This window comes from Lutra lutra, chromosome 5 (genome assembly GCF_902655055.1).
Source record: "Lutra lutra chromosome 5, mLutLut1.2, whole genome shotgun sequence".
NCBI lineage: Eukaryota > Metazoa > Chordata > Mammalia > Carnivora > Mustelidae > Lutra > Lutra lutra.
In genome coordinates this window covers 21,348,854-21,376,808 of record NC_062282.1, presented here as the reverse complement: position 1 = coordinate 21,376,808, position 27,955 = coordinate 21,348,854, and the positions used below count along the sequence as shown (strand labels likewise).

General features: G+C 33.6%; 1 long non-coding RNA gene across 1 annotated transcript; it reads right to left on the bottom strand.

Moving 5' to 3' along the window:
* LOC125100469 (uncharacterized) lies at window positions 1–27,902 on the bottom strand. The gene is made up of 3 exons (XR_007127560.1): window positions 27,588–27,902; window positions 550–628; window positions 1–278 (listed from the first exon to the last, which is right to left on the bottom strand). It is a non-coding gene; the product is annotated as an uncharacterized LOC125100469 (long non-coding RNA).
* Window positions 27,903–27,955: the final 53 nt, after the last annotated feature.

The following is a 27,955-nucleotide window of genomic DNA, read 5'->3' as shown; positions in this document are numbered from 1 at the left end:
TTTACTGACCATATAATCAAACACCTGTTTGTTCATCGGAGATTATACTCTGGAAAGTATTCTATATTCAGAGGAATACTTTCTCTGCATAATAGGTGTTACTTCAGCTTCCTGGTGAGACTCAACTTGAGTTTTGCAAGATTCCTAGACCCACAGATAGTACCTGTAGTCAGATTTCGGAGGTAGTAGTAAGGGGCACTGAATGGGCTGTGGATTAAGTCACCACAACAGAGTGAGAATTCAACAGGGATTCATCTGGACACAGAAGGTTCATAAACCTATGAATGGAAAACCATAAATTGGAATTGAACAGCGCTAATAAGAGAGTCTAATAAGGGAGAAAAGACCTAGGAGATCCCCCTCCCCCAATATGTAGAGTGCATGAAATGCAATCACTCAAACTCTGCAACATCTTCACGTATGTTTGCACACTTCCAACATGTTATACATGCAGTGTTGTCTGTAGTTTCTAGGAGATTGAAATATGCATCTGTCCCATAAGTTACTTATAAATAGCAAGTGAATTTTTTTTTTTTTTTAATCTCTTACCTTTTTTTCTCTATCTCTAAACCCAGTATTCACTCTCTAACAAGTTCTCTGATGTTACTCTGGTAGAATGCCAGTGTTGCTTTAGAGAGAGAAAGAAAAAATAATCAGCTTTCAGCAGGGATATTAACTAAAGAAAGGACTCAAGTTGGGAATATATAAATTCATTGAGTGAAAATATGGATGCAAAGTCTGTTTCTGTGTTAAAAAAAAAAAATCAGCCATGGCTTTACAATACTGTTATGTATCTAATGATTGCCATTTTTGTAAAATAAATAAAATATGAGTAAAACAAATGTACCAATTATGTAGTAAGCACATACTATGTGCCTGAACCACCTTCTTGCTTTCAGTATAGACAGAATTTCACTTATCAAGTGCTGATTATTTGACATTATTAGTTTTACTTATGCACATTTAGCTTGTTCTTTTGTTTACCCAGAAGATAAGTGAAACATTTACAGAACAAGTACAAATTTTAAAAAGGATGAATCTAACATATGTTGCTTTGTAAGTATTGGAGTAATCATGAAATAGATACGTTCAAATAGTTTTAGAGTGATTTTAAAATTTCAGTTGAGCATTAGATGATGGATTAGAATTCTTTGAAAATAAGATCTCTTCAATTATAACCACAGCAAGAAGGAGAAAATAATATAATCAAGGTCATTAGTCTTATCCTTAATTTTTATAACTTAGCAAGAGATAATTATGATTGTATTAAGTAGTTTATCACAATTAAGAAAGAATATTATCAAATATTAGAAAGTTGTTCAATTACAACTATTTTCATTAAAAACTGTAATATACTATGCTTACAGTTCAATATCAAGGAAAGTAACTTTCATCTCCAAAATTATTTTATTTAGAGTTTTTCAGTATATTGAAAGAAGCATAGTCAATTGCTATATCCATCACATCTGGTTTGTTTCAATAATGTTACGGTTCTTTAATGAATATAATTCACACTGATTTGTAAGTGCAAATTTTAAAGATACTCTTATATTTGGATTATTTTTATAGGAGACAAAATAACGTAAGATGAATACAAATGTGATCAGAGATGTGTAATGGCCACTCGAAAATAATCACCCATGGTAAGAAGAAATTTCATGGAGTGAGAATCAAAAGGCATTGCTTGTCTTCCCCTTAAAATGAAAATCTACTAGTCAGAATGAGAATGGGTTGCTCACAGGCATGCCTTAATTCACTGAATAATGACTATGCTTTTATGGCAGAAATTCAAGTGAGATGAGAGACTGAAAGAGTACTCAGTGGGAAGTAACTGTACTTCCCTGGAGATGATGAACTTTGGAACTGAGGTAAGTTGAGGAAAAAATGGAAATCAGGCATCCTACTGTATCTGTAGCAAGCATTCACACTGATAATGTAATAGATATTGATGCCTGCCCACAGAGATGAATGGTTGAAGAAAAGGGGCATTTTTCCGTTCTTCTTGATTCCATATTATTCTTCTCATGGGTATTGCTTGAAAGCTAATAAAATGATTCAAGAATACCACTACCTCAGGAATGTATCTAATTGGATAAATGGCAGTAGGTCATGGTTCCCGCTGATGGAGAGGTAGTTACAGTTGTATCATATGTTTGTTTAAGGAAGCTTTGTAATGCTCAGTAAATTTTGTTATTTTTGAAAGACTACAATAATAGTGCTTTTATCCTTATTTCTTTGAACATGTATTGGTAGTTCAAGCACTGTACCCAAAGCCTATCATATTCCATTATCAGTGAAAAACTATTAGGATAACATCTACCTTGAAATTAGGAAAAGAAAATAAAGCTTTTGTGCCTCCTAAAATTCTTATCGAGTACTGAATTATTCTTCAAAAAAATTAAATTTTAATAACCTAATTTTAGTTCCATTTCTACATAGTTAATGATTTTCTTTACGATAATCTATTGATAAGTTTATTACATGACTAAAAAAAGCTTTGCACAGGTGCTCTATGTTATTTCAATATTTAACAAAAATTTTCCTTTGGTTAAATTTTTAACATCAAAAAATAAGGGTTTTTCAATACAAATCCACTCAAAATATATGATGTGATGGGGGAAAAATGGACAATTTCTTTAAGAATAGAAAGACTATTCTAGATTTTTATTATCTTACTCTTTTTGAATTCTGTACCTAATTCATTTGCAAGCTATTTTATAATTTTGGACTTGATATTGTTAAAGTAGCTATAAAAAGGAGAGTGAATGATGATTTTTCTTCAATTTCAAATAGGACATAATTGTTGTCACTTCTCAACATTATAACTGTAAAATATTAAATAATGCATAGTACTTGAACTACACATGGGATATTCTAATATTATTTTAGATCATGGGATGCCTGGGTGGCTCAGTTGGTTAAATGTCTGCCTTCAGCTCAGGTCATGATCCTGGAGTTCTGGGATAGAGCCCTGCTATCCCAGGATAGGGCTCCCTGTTCAATGGGAAGTCTGCTTCTCCTTCTCCCTCTACCCCTCCACCTGCTTGTGCTTTGTCTCTCTCTCTTTCTCTCCTCTCAAATAAATAAAATCTTTTAAAAAATTATTTTAAATCAAAATTTAGTAATCTGAAATTTGCATTGGTATTCATGAAAAAGTAATCTGAAATGAGCATTGGTAGTCATGAAAAAGTAAATGATTCTGTATGTGGATAGTATCCTGCTTAGATGAAACAAAAATTTTATGTGTAATTAACATGCATGTATGTTCAGAATTCTCTGACAGAATTCATGCTCATGTGTGTACAAACGCAGATGCAGATAAAAGGGTAGGGACATGCCAAATCTCACAATTAACACCTTCTAGTTGAACTACCTTGTAATCATATTGTTAATATAAAGTATATATTTGGTATTTCATTTTATTTTGAACTTGTAAACTGTTTCAAGGAGGAATAAAGTTTCATCTCAGAGAGAATTATGCAGAGGGAAATTGACCTGTAAATCATTCAATCTCACGAGAAAAATGTTGGATTATTTTGTTCAAGTTACTTCAACATGGTGAGCAAGTTGACCCAAAGCCAGAATATCCCCAACAACCAGGGGGAGTTAGGAGGCTGTAGAGACACTTTATAATGCGAAGATGTAAATTTCTCCCCACTCCACACAGATGATATCAATGGTGATTGTGCATTCAAGGAAATGTAGTGGGCTAAGAAAGTTCTATCTCCATCTGGGAGCATCTTATACTATCTTTTGCTTTATGTATCTCAATACAAACAAATGTGCTTCCATATCCTCTCATAAAGGAAACCTATATTTTAACTAGAGCTGATGACATTTTCCATTGATAATATATATAAGACTCACCTAGGACGTGACTTTTATGTAGATTTTATGATCTGGAATTAAGATTAACATAATCCAAATAAAGTCTATCAACCATAATATTTTTTAAGATTTATTTATTTTAGGGACTCCTGGGTGGCTCAGTGGGTTAAGCCGCTGCCTTTGGCTCAGGTCATGATCCCTGAGTCCTGGGATCGAGTCCCACATCGGGCTCCTTGCTCAGCGGGGAGCCTGCCTCTCTCTCCGCCTCTGCCTGCCTCTCTGCCTGCTTGTGTGCTTTCTCTCTCTCTCTTTCTGACAAATAAATAAATAAAATCTTTAAAAAAAAAAAGATTTATTTATTTTAGAGTGAGAGAAAAGGATGTGGGGAGGAGAGGCAGAGAGAGAACCAGTCTTAAGTAGGCTTCATACCCACCATGGAACCCAGTGGGGTGGGGGGGTGGGGGGCTCAATCTCATGACCCTGAGATCATGACCTGAGCTGAAACCAAGACACAAGAGTCAGACACTTAACTGACTGTGCTACCCAGGTCCCCCTCAACCATAAGACTCTTAAAATATTTTCTATGGAAACGATATAAAAAGGAAATGTAGATCATTTTCTGTTATTTTTGTTCTATATTTTACCAAAGGCCCAGTCAATATTCCTCAAATAGGTATATAAATTGAAGAGTTAGTTAGTATATAAGAAAAGGAAAATTCGACTTGTTACACAAGCAACTAATCAAAGAGTTTGCTTTTTCTCCTTTTTCCATCAATAAAGTAAAATTTTTAGGTATTTTAAAATTTCTATGTATAAAAAAATCTAAAGTTTTCTAGCTTTATAAATTTAAAAAAATGTCTATTTTCTTCAGCTTGATTATGAGAAGTTGCTTTTGTACAAGGTTATGATGGCTGAATCTAGTTCTGGCATACTAATAACAATGGTCAATTTAACAGGCTGTTTATTTTTTACAAGCCTTATAAATATTTACTCAAATAAGTTCACCAAACTTTTCAATGAACTGGACTAAAAATCTTTTACCAATAATAACATTTGTATGTAAGTGTAAATGATCCAAGTTGCCACAAAATAATGTAAGCAAATATAACAGACATGGAGTTGTTCTAACAGATAGTATATCTTTGGATATGAATTTATATGATAACAGAAAAGCCGTGATAAAATACAGATATCAAAATACATTAGCTACCACACAGGAGTATTTCCTGTGTATATTCTAAGACTAGAGAATGCAAAGGAACATTACTTCAAGTCCTGTCCTTTGGGGTTTATTAAAAATCAAAATAGTTAAAAAAAAAAAAAAGACCACAATCAAAATCATCTCATGATAAACTTAAATCCTATGACAATTTTTCAATATATTCCTACAAATTCTTTTAGCCTTACATCTTAGGTTTGCCACTATAATGTTTCATAGAATCATCTCTCTGTAGAGGTCTAACATGTAACTTTAGCATTCCTCAATTTGTTACAGTAGTATGGATTATAATTATATTTAAACATGTGGAATATGCAGCTAAATTCCATCAACCCATGTTCACAAAGATCACAACCTCAATTTTATTGTGATTGTTTTACCGATCCTTTCTTTGACCCTATCCTTGCACCCCTCTGACTAAATGACTATGGCTGGTTTGAACAAACAAAACAGACCCTGTAGCGTGAAGATCAGTCTTGAACTAATCTTTCTTTTCCCATGGTTAAAAAAACCACAAAGAGAGATCAAATGTCATTGTATATACTATGCTTTCTGAGGAAAGAATGTAGCTAACATACATTTAGTTCAACTAGAATAGTATATCCAGAGATTCTGATTAAGATTTTATTATACTTTAAGATGAGGGTAGTCAGTTTTTAAGGAAATTTCCTTTACTCTGCATACTGTCCAAGATCTTATTTGCATAAAACTACATTTACAGATCTGGCAAGTGCATAATTCTGCATACACTAATCAGCAGACATTAGTACTTAGAACTTAAAGCCGTAAATGTTGTTGATTAGAGCCAAACTTGGTATTTTTGAGTTTCATTACATAATTAAATAAATATAATGTGCAATAATCTTAAAAAGAAACTCCAACCAAATACCTCTATTGTATTACATTATTCGGAATTCCTTGTGGAGCACTCAAAGCAAGGTTCCCTCATCTTGGGATGCTGAATAATTTAACAATGGAATTGACCTTTTCTGAGGAAGAAGAACCTTTACAATTTAACCTGTCTCTAAAAAGTTAAGATTTCATGTCTTCAAAGTGTGGACTATGTATTAGGGTAGAAAAGAACATGCTATAGTGACAAGCAATGTAAATCTCTATAGCAGGGGGTGTTCTTAAAGACACCCCGGGATCGGGTTGGGAGCAATTCTACCACCTTGTCATAACAACATTTGGACCATGTAGCTCCCGCAGTTGCTGGAACGGGGAAAGACAAAAAGAGAACTGAAGGCCTGCTTTTCCCTGTGTCTTCTTCAAGTGACCAAAATCATTATCATTCAGAACTCGGCCAGAATAAGAAATATGGCTTTGCCTAAGTAGAAGGAGGGAAATAAAATATGGTGGGGGAAGAAAAATATTTGGTGAGAACTGTCATTGCAATAATTTGTACACCACAAAGGGAAAAACAGGAAATGAAAAAGATGACACAATTTATAATATAGATGTTCCTATGTTAAAATGCAAAATGATTTGAAAAGTAATGAAGTGCTTCAAATATTTATAAATATACTTTACATTTACAAGTCTGTATCCTGATTTGGCTAAGAGTAAGTGCTTAATTAACTAAACTGAATTTCATAGTATAAATTAACCCTTTCTCATATTACTCCAGATGATTATCTCAAGATCCCTGTGGCAGAAATTTGAGAAATTATCTGTTCTGTGATTGAAGATGCTCTCCTGAAAGAGCGAACTGAAAGCAGTTTCCCCAAAAATGTTCTTCCTTAACCTCCATAACACTAAGCTTTCTGTATTTACAAAAAAAAACATTATAAATCACTTCCACTCTTAACTTATACTTTATTAATTTGAAATTTTACAAATTTTCAAATAAATTTACAAATGTTATCCAATATTAAATTTATTTTTTTTTAAGATTTTATTTATTTATTTGACAGAGAGAGATCACAAGCTGGCAGAGAGGCAGGCAGAGAGAGAGGAGGAAGCAGGCTCCCTGCTGAGCAGAGAGCCCGATGCAGGGCTCGATCCCAGGACCCTGAGATCATGACCCGAGCCGAAGGCAGCAGCTTAACCCACTGAGCCACCCAGGCGCCCCTCCAATATTAAATTTAATTGCCTCCAGTAAAGGTAAGAAATGAAGCCAGTATGAGCTTCTGAAATTGTGAAATCCATGTTTGCGTTAATTTAATCAGCCAAACCTTTATGGATAAACACTGTGCCAGGTAAGCAGCAGAAAATGGGGAATAAAAGGGTAGAGAAATAGGTCGACAGGGAAAGTCTCTAAAACAGACTTTAAAAATTAAAATTTGTAACTATTCTCTAAGGAAAAAGAAATGCAAAGCTACAAAAATACTACAACCTCAGAAGTTTAATAAGACGTAAAGAAAAAATAAGATGCAGGGAAAACATTTTGCCACTAAGAATATAAATTGTTAAATTGTTTGGAATTAATTCCATCATTGCTTATCAAACCTCTTAAACTATACATTGCACTAGTTCTAATAGCTCTTTCACATTTGTAGAAAAATGTATGAAGATGTTCAACATTGCATAGCTTTTTGTACCCAATGTCATGAAGGAATTCAGTACAGGCCCTTCTCCCCAGAATACGCCACTTTGGCATGTGGATTATTTTGAGCTGTAGGCACTTGCGACCCTGGGTGCTCAAGAGAAAACCTTTGTCCCTCCCTTAACCACACAGAAGGATTTAAATTGGGGGGTTCTTCCCAGCATAATGGTTATTAACAGAGATAAACATTATCTGAATGACCCATCTGTAATGGCAGGGCAAACATCTAACTACCAAACATCCACTTTTCTTATCGCCCTGTGAAGTGCATTCCTTTCCTCTGAAGTCCCAGACCCCTACCCCCTTTTGCTTAGTTTAGGAAATATGTACCTCATTTTGCCTGTCTTTAGAATTTCCATGTCTGTGTGGATTCCCCGGTACACTATACATTTGATTTTCTCCTGTTAATCTGTCTTATGCCAATTTGCTTCCTAGTCCAGCTAGAAGGACCTTAGAGGGGACAGGAAATTTTGCTCCACAGCAGTCAAAAACAACCTTACAAAAGAGTAATACTACCCTGAAAACTAGTATTTCTCTATATGTTAACTAACTGGAATTTAAATACAAACTTGAAACAAGCAAACATACAAACAGGAGAATAATAAAATATATAATGGGACATTATTCTATGAAATACTACCAAGCTGTTAAAAAAGTTGTATATGAAGTAACTTTCTGTGGAAATATTCCTGACAAGGAAGACTCAAAAAGGCATAGGATTAAGAGGTGGAAGTTCACAGTAACATTATTCTCACAGCTAATATTTATTGGGTTCTTTCTGTGGAATGTGATTACACACACCTCAAATGTATGACACTTGCATTCTCACAATGACTATGCAGTGTAGATAAAATTACAACGCTCTCACTATAGATGAGAAAACTAAGTCACCTAGAGTCCTCTTTGCGTCTTGCTTCAGATTACAGGACTAGTGAATGGGGGAACCTGAAAACAAACCAAAGAAGCCTGTTTCCAGCCTGTGTTATTTACTTTGGGAGAGTATGTCCCAGGTAAAAAAGAGAAAGAGAGACATTTAAAGAGAAAAATAATAATAATAGTAATCCTATTTATGTAGAAAAAAAATCCTGTAGCTTATTCAAATGCTTTAAAAAGAAAACAAATGGTAGGATAACATCAAACTTCCACCTGATGAGCCAAAATACAGTCTCCATAAAAGCTGCTGCTGTATCTGTTTTGCATGCTTTCTTTCTAGCAATAGTGCCTTGTTAAGGTTAAGCATCTGATAAATAGTTATTACTGATTAATGAGTCATGGGCTAACTATATGCATAGTGCTTACGTTTGCAGAAAGTAACGCATTGGGAAAAGCATGGTGGCACACTTCACTTCTTTTATGTTTTGATATTATCTGAATTCTTGAAAATGAGACTATATTACCATTTACTTAATTTATGCAATAACAGATTTTGAAAACTGTTTCTAAGATTTTCAGGCCATCTCTAATATTAAAAAACAAAACACAAATGTTCTGTTTTGTATTAAATATACAGTTTATTCAATTTATGTATGTATATATATGTATATATAAATATTTTATTTATTTATTTGAGAGAGAGAGAGCACACCAGCATTGGGGAGAGTGAGAGGGACAAGCAAACGGACTCCCCACTAAGCAGGGAACCCAACACAGGGATCGATCCCAGGACCCTGAGAGCATGATCTGAGCTGAAGAAAGACGCTTAACTGAGCTACCCAGGCACCCTGATTTACTCTATTTAATAACTAGTTAAACCTAAACCACTTAATATATGATGTTTGACAAATGTCTGTTTCCCTTGAAAATTTAAAAAACCGGGCATCTTTTAAGCTCACCGTGGTTTTGCAGGGGGTGAGGGAGTAACTGCATGCATTTGGAACCACAGTATTGTAACAGTATTTGAATTCCCTAGTTAAATAAAAATTTTAAATGTGTGTTTTTATTCTTATGTTCATGAGCACACAATTTCTTTCCTTAGAACATCATGCCTGCTTAGGTTTTGCATTTATTTCTCTTATAATTATTTATTTATAACTTTAATCTCAGTATGACTTAGTGATATGCACATAATGCAAAGTGTGATAGTGATCGTAGTATTCTTTTTCTAGAATGTGATGGATAATGATGAAAATTTTAAACTAAAAAAATGTGTATTTTTAAATTCCCGATGTAAATTGTTTTAGAATTATTTGTTAATTAACTTAGAATTAAATAATTAACAGAATTAAATTATCTAAATACCTATGTTCTTGACTAATGTATTTCTTCAAGGTTTAATGATAATGATTTTGTTGAGGGGTATGATCCCTTCCTGACCTGAATAGTAATTGGCTATTTTTTTATGAGTTTCTTCTGTTTTTAGGAAAATAGGTTAAATGTATAGTTCTTTAGAATTTTGCTTATTGTTTTCATGACCTATTCATTTCTATATCAACACTTATAATGTTAACATGTCAAAATGAAGTATGAGCTTGATAGCATCTATAATAGCTTCTAGAACGATGACATAAAAATACACATACGCTGAAGACTATTTCACCTTTTATCATTTTAAAAATGTATTTTGTTTTCCTTTTAAAGTGTCATATTTTTATGATGTGGGAAATCCATTAAGACTGCCACCATTTAAGACTTCCCCAGAAATTGAACAGCGAGTATATTTAACAGTGACGACGATATAAAATAGCATTTTTGAAAACCACATTGAGTTATTTGATTAGTGAACATTCTATATTTAAAGACAACTAAAGTGCAGTAGAAACACTAAATTACCTGATCCATAACTTAAGAGTAGTACATCCACAAATTAAATTCTCTGTAACTACTCCATGAGACATTAAATAAAGATGGTATCATCTTCCTCACAAAGTCAATGCCAGAGTCAACTGAGGTAAACCTTATCACTAATGTTCGACGCAAGAATGTCATTAAACTAAAAAAAAAAAAAAAAAAAAAAAAAAAAAAAATTCATTGAACTAATATAAGCACATAATTTTTAAAAAAGCTCAAGTGATGAAATGTTATTTTATAAAGTTGCAACTTACTCTTATTTTGCTTAATTAGCTGACATTTCACCAATATTTATTCAAGAAAATATTTACCAATAATTTTCTAATGTGTCAATCATTGGAGTAAGACTGGAGATGTATAACTGGTCAAGACAAAAAAGCCTTTTCCTACCATGGAGTTTCTTTTTTCCAGTATGTGTCTGAGGGGCAGGGATAAAGAAAATTAATTACATGTAAAGTAAATGGATATGATATTACAGACAGTGATCAATATGGTGATAAATTAGCATGAGAAAACTAGTGACTGGGAAGTTACCTTACATAGAATGGTCAGGGCAATGAGGTAGCCTCTGAACTAAGGGCTTAATGATGAAGAAGAACCAGTCACATACACATCCTATGGAAATACATTCCCATGCAGAGGAGCCAGCAGAAACAAAGAACAAGAGATGGGAAAAAGACAGACATAACTGAGAAGCAAGAAGAATGCTAATGTACAGCATAGTGAGGAAGTTTGCAGAGGTCTCAATGCAGGAAGAGGCAGGGATCAGGGATGTTTTTTAAAGCATGACAGAAAGGTTGAATGTGTTCAAATTCCAGTAGAAAGCCTTTGGGTGATTTTAATCAGGTGGTTGACATGATTGAATCTATTTAAAACAGCAACTCAAATCCAACTAATTCTTAGGCTCTTGTATTAATCTAAGTAGGAGATAATGGATATATAATAAATAGAATTAGTAGAGACAGAGGGAAATAAGCTCATTTGGGAAATATTTTGGAAACAGAACCAAGAGAATGAATTTTCTGACAGCAGTACATAAATAGATCTATCCAGGGTAATTTATGCTGTACCAGAATGCTGATTCCATAACATGAAAATGGATCAGCTATAAACTGATGAAAGGGAGTGGAAAGGGAGCAGTTCAAATATCTTATTCCACACATGTAAAATATAGAGACCTATCACATTTCCAAAAGAAGAGTCTGAGTAGTCTGTAGGAGAGCCTGGAACACACAGGAAATATCAAAACTGTTGCTATCAATCTGGCAATCATCTACAGGTTATATTGAAGCCATAAGGCCAGATGACATTATGCAATAAAAGAAGAAAAATGCCACGCTGAAGCCCTATGGCAGGCTGGTACATTGAGGTCTAGGAGCAAAACCTCAGCTGTGGCTGGGGAGTAGAGTAAATTATCAGGATATTCTATTGTCACTGATGCCTGGGAACAGAGATTTTTCAGGAAATTGAGGCTGCTTTTCAGTCAAATCATGCTCAGAGGAAAATTAAGATGAAAACATGGGATTCGTATTTTGGAGGCTACAAGGTGCTGGTGCCTTGGTAAAAACATTTTCATTGGTGCACTGAGAAAAAAACTACAGTAAACCAAAAGAAGAGTGAGACTGAAAATGAGACAGAAGTCATAGACAATACTTGTATTAGTCATACAGTCTGGGGGAGAAAATAAACAACTTTGTTATTAATATAAGAATTATATTTATTCTGTTTATGAAAATGTAGAATGGCAGTTTTGTTCCTTTTTTCAGCATTAATTAATTAATATTCACATTCTTTATAGTTCTACTCACTTAAACCCTATGATTATATATACCAAGGAGAAATTTAACTGTTAACAGCTTATATTTGCATCATTAAACAATGCAAAATATAATTCAAACCATTTCTTAAAATAGAAGGGATTCTAATTCATTTTCAAGAAATGTTTGGTATATTCATTGATAATACATTATTGTCAAGACTCAATTACTGGTAATTTGCCAATATTACTCCAAGGCAATCTTTTTGGTAACTAAAAATGCATGTATGTGAGTGTGTGTATAGGGACAGAGAGGGAGACTGATACAGAAAGAGAGAGCAATAAAGACAAAGGGAAGAAAGAATGAGCTTTGAGAACAAATGATTTAAATGATTATACATATGATTATGTAAAAACATTAATATTTAAGTATAATTTAAAGAAGACACATTTTACTTATTTTCCATGCTAAATATAATCCATTTTTTAAAATGTAAGTGATAACAATTATTAACAAGTTGTTGGACTGCTTGGTAGAATTCAGAAGATAAATATTAATGAACATGCTATATTGTGTCATATGTTGATTAATGATTAATTCTGGAGTGTTTAGACCATTTTACATACCATATTTTAAAAAGGATAAGCTTAAGTTGCAAATGAATACTAAATATAAATGAATATAAAATATTTCTTAGAAGAGAAAAACTAAGATAATTAAAAATAATTACATTCAGTGACTCAGTGAAGGCAAATGGAAGTTAAAAAAAAATTGGTATCCCCCTTCAAATATTTAGACAGTTGTCTTATGGATAAAATTTGGCTTGCATTCTTCAAAATGGTCCAATGCATACTCAAAAGGGAATAGTTGCTCCTTGAAATTTCCCATTGCTAATTGGAAATGAAGCCAGATGACAGTAAAGCAGTGCCTAATCATGGCAAGTCCACAGTAAATTCTAAAATTTTTAAGAGTTAACTACTTAGGAAATAGAATACTCTTTTTTAAAAATATTTTTAAAGACTTTATTAATTTACTTGTCAGAGAGGGAGGGAGAGAGAGAGCGTGCAAGAGAGAGACCAAGAGAGAGAGCACATACACAAGCATTTTATAGTGATCTCATGTTAGGCGAGAGGAAGGAGAGACATAACTGGTCTCTTGTGAATTTCACAGTATCTTGTGATATTGTTAAGTCTGAACTATGTTTATATTTTAGCCTACCATAAAATTTTCTTTAAGTCTAAGCATCTATGAAGAATTCAAACTTTCTGTGAAAAGAGAATTTAATATTCCCTATCACAAAAAAATCTGAAAATACAGAAACAGCTGGAGAAAACAAAGAATCAAAACTTGATTCAAAACAAAAATATCTGCAGTTAAAAAATTGAACTGTGGGGCACCTGGATGGCTCAGTGAGTTAAAGCCTCTGCCTTCTGCTCAAGTCATGATCTGGAGCCTGCATCGGGCTCTGCTTAGCGGGGAGCCTGCTTCCTCCTCTCTCTCTCTGCCTGTCTCTCTGCCTACTTGTGATCTCTGTCAAATAAATAAATAAAATCTTAAAAAATAAATAAATAAAATATATTTTAAAAAATTGAACTGTATCATTGAAAAATAAGATTCCAACTTCAGGTAAGAAGTAGTCATCAATTTATAATGAATGTATTAAAATGATGATGCATGGTAAAATCAGTAATCAAATTTGTTTTAAACAGTGAACAGATGAACAATCAAATACTAAAAATATCTTGTGAAATAATATTTTAAGTCCTTATATATATAATCTTTATTTGAAAAAGATAGATAAAATTAAGAAAATAAATTAAAATCTGGAACTTAAACCATATTAGTTATATCTATAATTTATTTAGCTTTATATAAGCCTATTATATCTTTATAAATATGATAAAGTATATTTGAAAGCCTTTTGCCAGTTTTTCAAAACAAATATTATTTTTCCCATTCTAAAAAGGGGAAAAAAGAATCAAAGTTGTTTGATAACATTTTTGAGAACTCACAGCCAAAGCAATCTATTTCATTGCATACTATTTATCTCCTCCTACAACTAAAAATGTAGCTCTTCTATTAGGCACAATTGATAATCTTTTTTTAATTGTCAACTACTTGTTTGAGGAATTTATATTCAAACCCAATAGTGGGGATGCCTGAGTGGCTCAGCTGGTTAAGCCTCTGCCTTGAGCTCGGGTCATGATCTCAAGGTCCTGGGATTGAGTCCCGCATCGGGCTCTCTGCTCAGCGGAGAGCCTGCTTCTCCCTCTCTCTCTGCCTGCCTCTCTGCCTATTTGTGATTTCTCTATCTGTAGAATAAATGAATAAAATATTAAAAAAAAAAAAAGAAACTCAATAGTGATTTCGCTGTGCACACAAATATTTTATTTCAAAGAATATATTGAATAATTGAGAATTCATTGTTCTTTAACTGTGATAACAGGTTTTAAAATATATAGTATTTTAGCTTTTACTTTAGTTTTTAAAAAATAGGTTAATGGATCATTGTTGATTAGTGAATGCAAGAATCCTCTCTATGAAATTAAAAAAAAAAAATCTCTAGATGTGGTAAGTGGAAGGCTCTTTTACTTAGGTTTGGAAATCATACCTAGGTAATTTCCTTCTAATAATAGCAAGATTTTATTTGGAAGTTAATAGAGAAATCTATTCCTAGCATCTTTGTATGCTTAGGTCAATAAATGTTAGTTGGGCCCAAATCTGGCTCTAACTTTTTCATACAGATATATCCATCTTGTAAAAACCTTATTAAAATGCACAGCGTATATTAAATTATATAAAATATATATAAAGTATGATGTATAATCTAACTTATATTGATACATAGGACTTAAATTGGTAGACTAAAAACAATTGGTAAATAAAAGATTTTTTTTTTTAAGATTTTATTTATTTATTTGAGAGAGAGACAGTGAGAGAGAGCATGAGCGAGGAGAAGGTCAGAGAGAGAAGCAGACTCCCCGCGGAGCCGGGAGCCCAATGCGGGACTCGATCCCGGGACTCCAGGATCATGACCTGAGCCGAAGGCAGTCGTCCAACCAACTGAGCCACCCAGGTGTCCCTAAATAAAAGATTTTTGAGTATACTTCCTTCAAATACTAGATCTTCTGGTATATGTAAAATATAATTAAATCTTCCAAAAATGAAATATTCAATTTTCAAAATATGTTTATGCTAAAGCTGGTCATAGCATTCTATTTGTACAAAGTGTACTACACATTAACGATAACAGAAAACAATAGAACATACTATTTTATTTATTTATTTTTAAAGATTTTATTTATTTTTTTGACAGATCACAAGTGGGCAGAGAGGCAGGCAGAGAGAGAGGGGGAAGCAGGCTCCCTGCTGAGCAGAGAGCCCAATGTGGGGCTCGATTGCAGGGCTCCATCCCAGGACTCCGGGATCATGGCCTGAGCCAAAGGCAGAGGCTTTAACCCACTGAGTCACCCAGGAGCCCCAGAACATACTATTTTAAAAAGACATGATTAATGTGCAATATGTGGACTGTATAAATTATATAATATAAAAATATTGAATCTGCCCTTTTGGGCAGATTTTTTCTGCTTTCCAACACAAGGCCATCACCTCTCATTTAGACCATTGGACGAAACTCCTAAGTGATCCACTAATCTTGTCTCGTCTACTCTCTTTTCCAAATGAGAGCAAGAGACATTTTTAAAAGGCAAATTTATTCTTGTTGCTCTCTCACTTAATACCCATCACTCTATTCCTATTAAATTTAGGATGAATTTCAACACGCCTAGCAGACAGTCTCTTGCTTCATCTCGACTTAATTTCATGGAACTCTGCCTCATTCATTAATCTCTAGCTGCTTCGATCTCTTTTTCTGATGGCCTTTATTGCTGCAGGGACTTTGCACATCCTTCCTCTCTATTGTGAATGATCACTCCCCCTTCCTTCACCTCACAGGCCTCAGATTAAGTATCACTTATTATGTCAAATGAGCCTACTTCCCCTTTTTTGGTGCCTCCATAAGTTATCATTTTCTTTATTGTAGTTTTAACTTCATTTTTGAAAAAAAATATGTTTTGTCCCCAGCCTTAAGTAGAAAACTAAATGAGTTAGGGAAAAACACTGCTTTATCACTAATGGCTAGTCTAACATGTGACATAAAGTAGGTACTTAATATATTTTGGTGACTGAAAATAAATTTCAAGTAGTCTCAGTGCTTTGTTATGTTTAACTATGTTATACGTTCTGGGTGAAAATCTGAATTTGTAGCTTCAAAAAGTAAAAGCTAATGAAATATTTTTATAGGTAGACTGTACAAAAAATAGTTTAATTTTTGATGTAGTTTAACCAGATATTCAGGTTATTTGTTCCATTAAAAATACAGTATTTTCCAACTACCCCAACATTGAAAATAACCTGTTTAAAAATCAGAGTTCTCTCACAATATCAAAAGATACATGTACGCTCATGTATAATTAGCATTATTCCTAATAGCCAATATTTGGAAACGACCTTAAGTATCCGTCAGTGGATTACTGGAAAAAGATGTGGTATGCACATAGACATATGCATACAATGGAATATTATTCATCCAGGAGAAAAAAAGGAATCGTGCCATTTGTGACAACATGGATGGACCTTGAGGGCATTCTGTTAGGTGAGGTAAGTGAGACAGAGAGACAAGTACTGTATATTCTCACTTACATGCAGAATCTAAAAAAAAAAGTGGAACTCACAGACACAGAGAGGAGAATGGTGGTTATCAGGGGTTGGCAGTGGGGGAACTGGGGAGGTGTAGTTTAAGGATACAAACATAAACAATCAATCAGTAAGTTCTGAGAATATAATGCACAGAATAGCGGTTAGATAACACGACTCCACTATAAACTTCAAAGTTGCTAAGAGACTAGATCTTAATTGTTCCAACTACAAAAATGAAATAATTATGTGCAGTAATAAAGGTGTTAGCTAATGCCACAGAAGTATTTAATCATAATGAGATACATAAATGTATCAAATCAATATGCTGTATACCTTAAATTTATATGTTATGTGTCAATTATATCTCAATTTTTAAAAATCAGGGTTTTCTTTGATGTTTTTGTTTGTTTGGTCCTTTTGTATTTTTGTTTTTTAGAATCTGTTAGTGGGTATTTCAACATTTAGAATGATAAAATTCAATTCTCAAAGCCTGAAAAGCATTTGAACAAGCATCAGTATGCTTTATTCTACATTGGCCTCTAATATTGGTGCAAAGAATTACAGTGAGTACATAATGAAAAAAGCTTAGGAAGAACAAATTGAGTTAAATTCTTATTTGCTTTTTAAATACTATCTGAGGTTAACTAAATTTTAAATTTTGCCATCTATGTACCATAGCAGAGAAAGTAGCATAAAAAAGAGCCAGAAAATAATTATCTAGGTCAATTTCTTTAATGATACAATTTATCAGGCTTACTAAATGTTACCCTGTAGGAAAAAGTAGAGTTGACACAGCAATATTTCACTGGCATTATAGTCTTGGAAAATTGCCTAGTTTAAAAGTAAGATATTTTGGTTATGGTTGATTAAACTATTTAAACAGTCTTTGCTAGTGTATGTGGCTTGTCATTAGATAATCTAAAATAAACACATAAAACAAACAGAAAATATATTTTTCTCCTGTGATTCAGTGCTGTGTATATTTTTATTATTTTAAATGCACATTATTGTGGCTTTTAAGTTAACTCTGTTCTGGATTGAAAGTATTTTACATAGAAGTGACTCAATCACTTTCCCGCTATTGCAGTAGATTGATTCACACATACAAAGGAGAAGTTATCCATTTGGCCTTTTTATTGTTTTGATTATATTTTGGTATTAAATTATTTATAACACATTTTAATGCAAATTTATTTGACCTGTGGAGTTGATTCTAAACATTGTGAAAGGTTTACATGTCACCTTTACTTAGCCTCATCAATCCCAGCATTATGCTGAATAATGCAGTATTTATAATTACTATTTTAAATTCTTTGATGGAAATAAGTTTCTATGCTCATTAATTCAAATAAGTATGTTTGATAATATCCAGAACTGCCAATTCCAAACATTCTATCTTTTTCATCCTGGGGACTTCTTTATTATATTCTTTAATATAAAGAATAAGCAATAGATTTGCTATCAAACTTACTTTTATCCACTTTTATTTAGAGGGTTTTTGGGTTGTTTATTTCAGCTGCAAGTGGCTCCTCCTGATTAATATTCACAAGTTCATTGGTCTGTAAATCTCTTACGATTTTTTTAACTTCAAACACAGTTTAAGTTACTTTATGTCGAAATAAAAAAAAACCTTATGGAGTTAATGTGGCTTTTCTTTCATTGCATTTAATGCTAAATTCTAATCCACATTCCTGAAGATTTTATAGTTACTTATCTATATTTTTGGAGGCAGGCAGTACAAAATGCCTTTGTGCAGGGTGAGTCACTCCAAGGATTGTGACCAGAGACAGCATATTAGTATTGCTTGACAAAGCAACTTATTATTTAAGCACTGAAAGGGACAAGAAATTGTATTTGAGTGAAAGGGAAAGGCTAGTCAGAAGAAGGAAAACATCGGTACAAACTATAACAACCAGAAAATTGGATGAAAAGAAAGAAGTCAAAGTTCTAGGAGGAATACCAAATATGAGTGTAGCCTGGCGCACTACTTATCAGCTGCACACAGGCCAAGTTCCTTGAGGAAATCCAATTTGTTTAGAGGAAGTGACCAAAGAGATAGAGCCAAGCAAATGATCTGAAGTGCCCTGTAACAAAACATACCAGCGAGCTGCTTTCCATAGTTTGAAACATTTCCCGCTAGGCTTTGTCATTTATAAGAAACCACCCACTTTAAAATGGCACAAAAATCCGTAATTCGGTCAGAGTTACTCTTATACACCATATTTTTTAAATTTATGAAATGGGAAAAGGTGCTGACAACTGAACTAGTGAATTCAAATTTTTCTCAAGTTCTGAACCCTTTAAAACCTGAAAATTTATTCCAAAATATATGAAAATACATCCTTGATCATTTCAACACATCCAAAACTAATTAGGGAAAATAAAAAACAAACAAGTCGGCAAGGCATATTTCAGATGAAGATTCAAAAGTTAAAGTAGGCTGAATGGACCACGAGTAACCTAGCATTATTTAAATGAGGGGCACCTGCGTGGCTCAGTCTGTTAAGCATCTGCCTTTGGTTCAGGTCAAATCCTGGGATCAAGCCCTGCACAGGGCTCCTTCCCCTCCCAACTCTCTCTGCTTGTGTTCCCTCTCTCCCTGTCTCTCTGTCAAAGAAATAAGTAAAATCTTTTTAAAAAATAAAAGACAAGTGTGATACCAATAGGAATTGGGTAGTGTATCAGTATTCTATAAAGGAATTACCAAAGTTGAAGAAAATGGATGGGATATTGTCCCTTTCATCTCAAATATAAGAAAAAAATGACATGACAACAGAAACAAGAAAAATGCAGGCTTAAAGAAAGAACACACTTTACATCAAGGAGGTAATTTACATAGTACAATAATCTCCAAAGTTGGCAACAGAATTGTGAAATCACCAAATTTTAAGACAAGCATATCTATAGATATGATGCTCGGTTAGTTATAACCACTAGAATCTGGTTTTATAGGTCTTAGACAAGCTTTTCCCTCTACATTTATCAGTTTGTAAATGAATCAAGAGAAGCTGCATTGTGGAATCATGCAAACTGGAATGATTTCCCTTTACCCCAAATTTCTTTCAATTCTAATTTACTGTGTTAACCATTTCTATATTTTCTAACTGCCTGAATGGTGCCTCAATGGTTTTCAGCTATCCCTGTGCACAGAAATTAACTGCATCATAGTTGTTTAAAAGTACTACAAAATAAAAATTCTCAAAAGCATTTGCAGGCTTAATGTTGTGCAAAATGATCTATTAGCTATCACTAAATTTAAGCCTCTGTTGCCTTATACAGAAATGGAATAATTTTTCAGCTTGGTGGAAAAATGCACTAAGTATCCTCAAAGCATCGTTTTCTCTTGTGTATGAATTAATACTCTGACAATAAATTTCCCTTTATAGCAATTATATAATTTTTCAAGTTTTTTTGTCTATGTTATTTCCACTTATAGTCTTGTTTCAAACATGGGAGTGTGTGAAACCATTAAATTTGTCCTCATATAATGGAAACATAATTCCTACTAGAATGTATTCCCAAAATACTTGAGGTGGTTAGAGGGACAAAACAGGTAAGTGTTAGCTTACATGGAGTCTTTCCAAGTTGTTTAAAAATATTAAGAAATCACTGACTTTATGTGCATGTATCCAACCTATTTCTATTTATTTGGTTCTTATTATATGCAAAATGCATCTCTGAACAAGACAGATAGTTTTCTCTTTCTAGAAAGCCTGCATTCTTTTGAGAAGAGACAAAAAAAAAATGAATGAATGAATGATCAAATACCCATCTGGAAAATATGAGTCTGTGACTCATATTCTGCAAATAATTGAAAGGGTAATATGAGAAGAGGTCAATGATAAAGGTAGACTGGTTTGATATGGGAGAGTTCTCTCCCTAACAAAGTAATACATATACTAAGATATGATTAATAAAGATGTGGTCATAAAAAGTCCTGGAAGGGAGGACATTTCAAGAAGAAATTGGTAACATCACGTTTTGTAACAGATATGCCAAGCTGTCATCAGATTTCGGTTCTTTCTCCACAGAACTCCTTACAGGGTATATTTCTTCTCTGAGTAGAATTTATATCCCATTTCCTTTCCCTGAGGCATGTACATGTGTCTAAATCTGGGCCAAATATGTGTAAACAGAAGTGGCATGTAGTTGACGCCAGAAAAACCTCCTCAGAGATGACCCCAGTCTGCGTTATTTGACATGTGTTAGTCCCTTCCAACATTTTTTTTTTAAACCAAAAAGCACAGAGGAAATGGCTGAAGTTAAATTTTAACTGTAACATTTTACCAAAAGTTAAGGGTCGATATTTTCACAATGAAGCATTCAGTCGAAGAAGTTTGATTCCTTTACCATGAAGACCATAAGAATAGCATGAAACACAAGGCATCACGTCGGTTATGGACTGATAACCAAAGAGGTATCGCAGGAAAAAAGATGAACTTTTTTTGGTGAACTCAGCTATTTCCTTGGACAACTAAAGAAATCCCTAGTTTATTCATTTGCATAGGATTGTTCAACTATAATAACACAGAAAATAACTTAGAAAATTCTGCATTGGAAAGAGTAAAGAAAAAAAAAGTTTAGATGTGTATTAGTTATACCTGTCAAAAATATCAGAGATATTGTACTTCTGGAGGAATCACTGAGACAATGTGTCCTTGGACCTGCCTTCTACATGAAAACAAAGAACATCTGAAGGCCCCAAAATAGATAGTATTACTTCTGTATTTCATATAGAGAGAGATAACCTTATGGATAGGATGGTACTTGACTTCAAAGTGTAATGTGATGACTACCTTGCAATGTGACTAGCTGGGTACGGGGGTACATGGATCAATAAAATACTAAGTGGAAGGAAACTGACATTTATTGATCACCTAAAATGTTTCAGGAACTTTAACATATTTTACTATATATCAAAGGTATTCTGAGATGTAGACATTGTTTAACCTATTTGCAGTCAAAACAAATTAATCTAAGGTAATTTAAATAAATCTTCTAAAGTAATAGGAGAACCAAGAAAAGAACTGGAACTGATACACTTGATTTATTATACATTACCTATCTATTCAAGATTAGCCACAAAATGGTAGGGACTCAGTTCTTTTTTTTTAAACAATCCAGCTACTCTCAGTAATAAATCATGATAGTGAAGACCAGTTCGTGAAGGATGTATGTGGACATTAAGGAATTATAATAGATTGCATATTTGTCACTCTTACCTGTTATATCAATTATCTATCCCTGAAAGATGTTCTAATGTATTCTTTATTTAATTTTAATAATCCAAATTTCCTTATCTATAAAATTTAAAAGAGGAGAGGGTTATTGTAAGAGTAAAGGAAATAATAAATATATATCAAAATTTCACAAGGAGTATTATTAACCCATATTAATTTTAATTTTTATATAAATAACTTAACGGAAGATGATGTACTATTTTAGTTCACTCATAAGGACATAACTATAAAATCATCAGAAATCAGAAATAATTATTTTTTCCACTACTGACATCACTAAACTATTGTGCCTATTTATGCAAAAAAATGTTTTGTTAGTTGTGACTATGTTCAAAAACGTGTATTGCAGTGTTGAATGCAACCAAAAGGTTTTGAATTTTTTCCTGGTGCCCAAAGAGAAGTATATCCTCCATATACTTTTCTTTCAGCATTTTCCTTAGAGAAATAGTATTTTTAAACTATACTTTTGTCTCTCTGAGATATGTTTAAATACTTTTATTTTTTTTAAATATTTTATTTATTTTATTTGAGAGAGAGAGACAGTGAGAGAGAGCATGAGCGAGGAGAAGGTCAGAGGGAGAAGCAGACTCCCCGTGGAGCTGGGAGCCTGATGTGGGACTCGATCCCGGGACTCCAGGATCATGACCTGAGCTGAAGGCAGTCGCTTAACCAACTGAGCCACCAAGGCGCCCTGTTTAAATACTTTTAAAAGCTAAATGAGTCTTCTGTCAGTTGTGAATTCTAAGGGTGTCTTTCTTAGGGGATCTTGGAGAAATCTATTTGATATGTGACCATCAATGAGGGTGGTACTCCAACGGGAGTTTAGCCTAGGTACTTGGTTCCAAGCAGTATCTTCTGCTTATTGAAAAAACACAAGAAGTTTTATAGCTCCTTTGAATAAAAAAACATGTACGTAATAGGTTGTATCTGTCTGGCTACATAATAGGGTGAGATTTCTTTCTGTCTTTGTAACCTCTTCAGGAGAGTACCTGTAATGCACATTGCAATCTGGTTTAATGCTTTTTCAGTGATAAAATAGCTTTCTTCTTTTATTTTGTGGGTAGATTTATTGTATTGGCAGGATATTTTACCTTTAATTATACCTCTTCAAAAATTTGACAATGAGGATGGAATTGGTCTGGCAGTTCCTGACTTGAGTGCACCAGCTGAGGGTCTTTGGGCAATATAACAATCAGGTAAAAGACCTCGAATTACCAAAAATAAAATAAAATAAAATAAATTCTCCCTTCCAGTGCTTTGCCTTTTGGAATTGTAGCCAGGCAAAACACTCTCTCCAAATTCAAGATTTTATGGTCAAGTAAGCATTGATAATACAGATTCTTAAATCTAGTCGAGACCACCATTAGTTTTGATGGTGTAAAAATATGGTAAGCCAGAAATATATCCTGCAGGTCTTTCTCATAAATTGGCATATATCTCTGTCACATTTAGAATAGGTAAACATATATAAACCCAGTTATTAGAGTCACTTACTGATGCCTCTGATTTGGATGAAATAAGGTTATTTATGGGATTCTTAAAAGGAATTTGCCTCAAGTAAACAGAAGGTGGGTACTTGTGTGATGTACATCATCATAAGAGCAAAGTTAAAAATTAGAAAGCCAGAAAAAATCTTGAGAAAAATAGAAATGTGAGAACTATAATTAATTGATCTTTTACAGAGCCTCTTCCTTTCCCTACTATCTCCACCATCTTTCATTCTGTTGTATCTGTTAGCTCTGTCCATTCCTCAGATCAACTCCTAGGAAGAAGAATGATCTTTTATTTTATTTTTTATTTATTTATTTATTTTTTTTTAAGAATGATCTTTTAGATGACTGGGTTTTTCCATCTGTGGATTTCCCTGTAAAGGGGGATGGGTCCACGATATCTTTAGCTGGTAATGAATCACTTGGTTTATGAGTTTATGTATCTCATGCCCTAGCTCTGAGTACACTTACATATAAACCCAATTTCACCTACAAGAATCCTTTGTGTCATCAATCTATCATGTCACGATGAAGCAGAAATGTAGGAGATATGATCAGAGGATAACTGAGAACTTGGATAAAATACTGTCTCTCCATGAAGACACATACAGTAATTACACCAGATACTTAGAAAAAGGTAAAGTACTATTAGGTAGAAAAACACTAACAGAGAAAAAAAAAATCAAAGTATCATAAATTCTACATTGTTCTCATCTCAAAAGGAAGGAAATCAGCACTTCCTATCCTAATATCCTAATTGTCAGTGGAGTGGATGCCATTAAGAGGCCCACTAGGCCTCCTCGGTAATTCACCTGCCTTCCTTACCTGCTATTATAAAGTTTTTGTTTTGTTTTGTTTTGTTTTCTTCCCATTGCACTCTCTTGCCAGCTATTGACACTCAAGTTAGTGAAAAGATGGTAGGATGGCAAAGACAGATTATAACTAAAATATTAGCAGCAGCTACTCAGTTTAAGGGCAACAGAGACAAGAAAAGAAAAAATAAAAACAAATAAGAATACCATGTTAGCTGTTGAGTTAGAACAATGTACTCAACATAACCCTTAGTGTGGCATCATCTGAAGGCAGAAAAAGAAGAAACTAACACTGTATATCATCATTGCAAGAGCCCAGGACACTGGAAGATGGATTATAGAGACTCCGGAAAATGCAGAGATGGCCAGAACAAGGAATTCAGGAAATCCCAGAAGGATAAAACTCTCAGCTAGAAAATAACTGTCAAATGGCTGAGGTAGATGGATTGAGGGAATCTCAAGGGTAGGAACTGGTGAAATATGCTCCAATAATTTTTTATGCTACCCTACCCTTGCCTTTTCTGGTAAATATTGGTGTTATTTGTTTCATAAAAATTTTTTGCCTTTGGTATGATGATAAATCAATATTGGTTGATATTCTGAGTCGACTTCTACTTTTTTTTTTTAACTTTCCCTTTTTTTGCTATGGTTTTCATACAAATTGTTTCCACTGACTGAGGAACATGCTTTCTTTCTCCTGATTTATCTATAAACCAATTGGGAAGACATCTGCTATGCAAGGCGAAGACCTCCATCAATATTCTCTACTCCAGATGAATGCTTATGGAGTTCTCTGGGGGGTCAGGGAGGAAGGCATCCAATTTGGCTATTCTGTCCTTTCTGAAAGAAAAGGGGTGTGACAGAAAGTGTCAATCTCACACTATGTTGGGGAAAAATGTCCTGAATGAAAAGAAATCAGTATTACTCTGGGCCCTGGAGAATACCAATATTGGTTTAATTTTATATATAAAACTACTAAAAATAGCTAATTAGAATAATAATTCCATGGCCATGTACAGAATAATACCCTTTCCCAAGTGTTTAATTAGAATTTAGTTATAAAATAATTAGAAAACAAGAAGTAAAAAAGGAAAGTTATTCTGTAATTCCAGTAAAGAAGGGAGATAAATTTGACCAAGATGGGCACCACTTGACCATTATATGGATTTATTCAAGATCTTAGTAAAATAAATAAATGTGTTGTTCTAATAACTACTATAGTTCCTAACCTTGTAATTATTCTGATTTTGGTACCATCATCAGCAAACTTTTTTTTGTAGTTGATTTATACTCAGTTTTCTATTTTCCCCTATTCCTCTAGTAGATGACTCAAAGTCTTATTGGCTTTTGTTTAGGAAAGAGTTCAGTATTTACAGCAAAGGATTCCACAAGGTTTCAGGACCCTTCTTATTTTATTTAGTCATTTATAGGAAAACTTAGAGAAATTTGTCCCACTAAAGGGATCCATTAATTATTCACCACGTAGATGATTTGCTGGTACCCTGAGAAAGGAAATAGTAATGCAAAACTGATACTTCAACTTGGCTATAATTCCTTGCTTCACAGAGACATAAGGCCTCCCTAGACACATTACAATATTGCCAAAGTGAAGTAAAATATTTAGGGCATCTGTTGAAGGCAGCAAGTGTTACAACCAAGGAATCAGCTAATCAACACAGTCAATGTTACAATCTACAAGCCTGCAAATGTGACGGCCTACTAAAAAAGCAAACAAACAAAAGCGGTAATGCAAGCGAACAAATAAAAACCCAAATAGACAATTTGAGGACTAGTAGGTTATTGTAGTCAGTGGATCCCAGCTTTTGCAGAAGCAGCGAAACCACTGAAGGAGTACATTCATGGTAATTCTTTAGATCGCTGGGATAGTTCCTAGGAACTAAAGAGTTTTGAATGACTTAAATTGGCTATAGTCTCTCTCTCAGCTTAGAAATTCCAGATTCTGAAAAATCTTTCCATGTGTTTTGTCATGAAAATAAAGGTGATACTAGAAATTTTTAACTCAAAAGTTGGATGTAGACTAGAGATCAATAATATCTTTCTTCGTTCTTCTGCAAGTGGTTTAACATTGGGAATGCCTGGATGTTCCAAGCAGGCCAACAAGTCACACTTTTGAAAAACCTCAAGCCCTACCTTGGGTTACTGGATGGCTACCTTTCAAGTGCACAGGGCCCAGCATTTGTCAGTCCACTGTTAGACTAGCTATGAATGAGCATTATTTTCTAATACCGATATGTACTTAGTAGATGGAGTTCCCTAAACTTTGCTGCATTTTTTTGCTATTGTTTTCTTCTTTAACCAGATCCTGCTGAAAGAGATGATCATGGTGCCTTCTGCTAACATAAGGCACCAGTCCCTCACTGGACATATATGACATTCCTGTTGCAAATACAGATATGACAAACATGAGAGTATTTACTTATGAGTCACATCCTTGGGATGAAAATGACCAACTTAAGTTTTCCAATTCTCTAGTTAGTTCTCTTGAAATTTGGAAACCTTATGTTTTGTCCGAAATTAAAAGTAGGTATAAAAGAGCTGAATTTATGGCAGTTATAGGAACTAAAACTGTTGATTTAAGATTCAAAGATTACTATACACATACACACACAGTGAATTTGTGTGTTTGAGTGTTTGGAGTCTGTCATGAAACGGGGAACATTTGGGGGTTAAAATTAGGGATTTTTGACTTTTATACGAACTAAAATGTTTCAGAGAAAATTCACAGCTGGTTTTTGAGAGGCTTAGCAACTAATTGCCTGCTTAGGTATCATCCATTGTAGAGCTCACATATGGCAGAATAATATATCTAAATGCAAAAAATTTACTGACAAACTTAAACAGAATATGGCAGATTCCAAACTTAGAAGCCCCACTTTTCACAAAATAATCAATCTTCCCTTATGTAAAAAAAAAAAAAAAAGTCACAAAAGGAAGTAAACAAATGGATTTAGAAGGAAGATAAGAATAATTCAATGAGTAATGGGAATTATCTGATGAAGTAATTCCTATACCACAGTCTTATTTGCTCAGTTAAAATTGCTGTGTCACCAATAAAACCTGTGACTACCTAATATTACACGTAACAAAAAAAATTAAAAAACTATTCAAAACACATTAAAGAAACATGTTATTTCTCAGCAGAATTTTTAATAGTCCACTCTTAAGTTATATGGAGAAGTTCCCCACCTACCTTACAAGCAACGTGGTGGCAGTTGGGTTTCACAGAGTCAATGTTTGTAGAAGGTAAGAGATTTGGTTTAATTATGAAATGTATGATGTTCAGATGATCTGAAGGCTTTTCCTCTTCAGAAGCTGATTATCAGACAGTGGTACTAGTTCTCTTAACACACAAAATTCCTACTTTGGGGATAGCAAAGCATATGGAATGAAATGGAATTATTTCAAGTACAGTCTAGAAATTTTAAAAATATTTGTAGAGTTCTGTTATTTTTGTATTTCCTGACCTTCGGTTCTTTGGACAAATGCAATGGAAGAAACAAATTCAAGACAAGAACTACAATTGAAAAAAAAAAAAAGATTCAACAAAATGACCTAGAG